The sequence below is a fragment of the Mastomys coucha genome, unplaced genomic scaffold, assembly GCF_008632895.1.
Source record: "Mastomys coucha isolate ucsf_1 unplaced genomic scaffold, UCSF_Mcou_1 pScaffold21, whole genome shotgun sequence".
NCBI lineage: Eukaryota > Metazoa > Chordata > Mammalia > Rodentia > Muridae > Mastomys > Mastomys coucha.
This window is the reverse complement of record NW_022196904.1, coordinates 105,366,128-105,368,030: the sequence shown is the minus strand read 5'-3', so window position 1 is coordinate 105,368,030 and position 1,903 is coordinate 105,366,128.

The following is a 1,903-nucleotide window of genomic DNA, read 5'->3' as shown; positions in this document are numbered from 1 at the left end:
CTCCTTAATTTCTACTCAGTTCAATGATACTTCCTAGAGAAGGTCTTCCTGCTTTCCACTCTAAATCAAAGAACACTGTAATTCTCCTTCATAGTGCTTATCACAATTGAGAGTAAAGGATCACTTAATTGGGTATTTAGTGCTTGTCTTCCATGTACTCCAAACTCAGAGGACAGAGATAGTCAGTCTTGTTGCCCAGTGTATCCTTGGCATAGAGCTGTGGTCAACACACTCTATAGAAGGTCAGGGCTCAGCATATCCTCCCTATGCTCCCTCAACACCCACGCCCTCTTTTTGGACTAAGGCAAACATTTATTCCTTTCACAAACTTCATATCCTTTTATTGTTTACAAATTCACTACTCTGAAGTCACTTATCTGTGTCAATGTTACTTGCCATAGTTGATGATTTCTAAGGAGTCTAGAGCCAGGATTGGGACCCAGAGTCTTTTTTTTTTTTTTTTTTTTTTTTTTTTTTTTTTTTTTTTTTTTTTTTTTTTTTTTTTTTGGTTTTTCAAGACAGGGTTTCTCTATGTAGCCCTGGCTATCCTGGAACTCACTCTGTAGACCAGGCTGGCCTCGAACTCAGAAATCTGCCTGCCTCTGTCTCCCAAGTGATGGGATTAAAGGCATGTGCCACCACAGCCCAGCAGAACCCAAAGTCTTCTAGGGGGCAAGTGATATACCACTGACGTACATCTCTCTATTTTTGGAGACAAGAGTCTCACTGTGTGGCCTAGTCATTCAACTCTGTCCTCTAGCCTCTATTTCCCAAGTACTGGGATTATAGATGTGGGTCACTGTGCTGCTCAGAAACTCAATCCACATACAAGGTGGGGCTTCCAATTTGGTGATCTATTTGCCTCTGTCTGCTGAATACTGCACTTCCCGGTGTGCACAACCATGCCTAGCTATTGATGGCCTTTTAAAGCCCTCCAGTTAAAATTTAAGAGCAGTGAGAGGGTTAAAGAGGTTGGGCTATGTGGTAAGATCTGGGTTTGGACTCTTTTATTTAATAGCTGTGTAGCTTTTGGCAAATTGCTTTTCTCTCTGGTCCTCCAAGTGCTTAACTATAAATCAAGGACATAATGGCCCCTTTTTACTCAGGTTGTGGGTGGGATTCTGTAAGGTAATACAAAGAACAGGGTCTGGTTTCAGGAAATGTTCAATAAATGTCAGCCATTCTTTTTATATACAGTAAAAGAGAAAGGTCTCCATTTCTCACTTGGTACTGGAAGAAGTTTGGGGGTATTGGCTGTGCCATGGAGTTCTCTGTGGGAAGTTAAGGTTGGAGCAGTTTAAAATGTAATGCAGCCCCTTAATTCTTTTTTCTTTTTACTTTCAAGTCTTAAAACTGAAGCCAGTGGGAGGAAGTAGCTGTTAGCTAGTGTCTAATCGGTCTCAAAGGACAGTAGCATGGTTTGCACTTTCTTTCCCAAGTCTGTTCACATTGTTTAACAACCATCAGCAGGTACCACTGCCAGACTGACGAATGCTAAGTGAGCGCTCCTAGCTCAGCTTCTTGACACCTAGCAATTTGCAATGTTGCCTTTTTTTGTTTGTTTGTTTGGTTTTTGATTTGGAAGCTACCTAGTCTTTACCTTTTCAGTCTACTGCACTTCCTAGGTGATCAGAGCCTACCAGTGGGGCCGTACAAAAGTCAAAATAAATGAGAAAGTCAGAATTTTTTTTTTTTTGAGACAGGGTTTCTTTGTGTAACCCTGGATGTCCCAGACTCACTCTGTAGTCCAGGCTGGCCTCGAACTCAGAAATCTGCCTGCCTTTGCCTCCCAAGTGCTGGGATTAAAGGCGTACACCATCACCACCCGGCGAAAGTCAGAATTTCAACAAGGACTTGTTTGAGCCAAACCTGGGAGGGCATCAACTACCAGGAACCAAAAGAA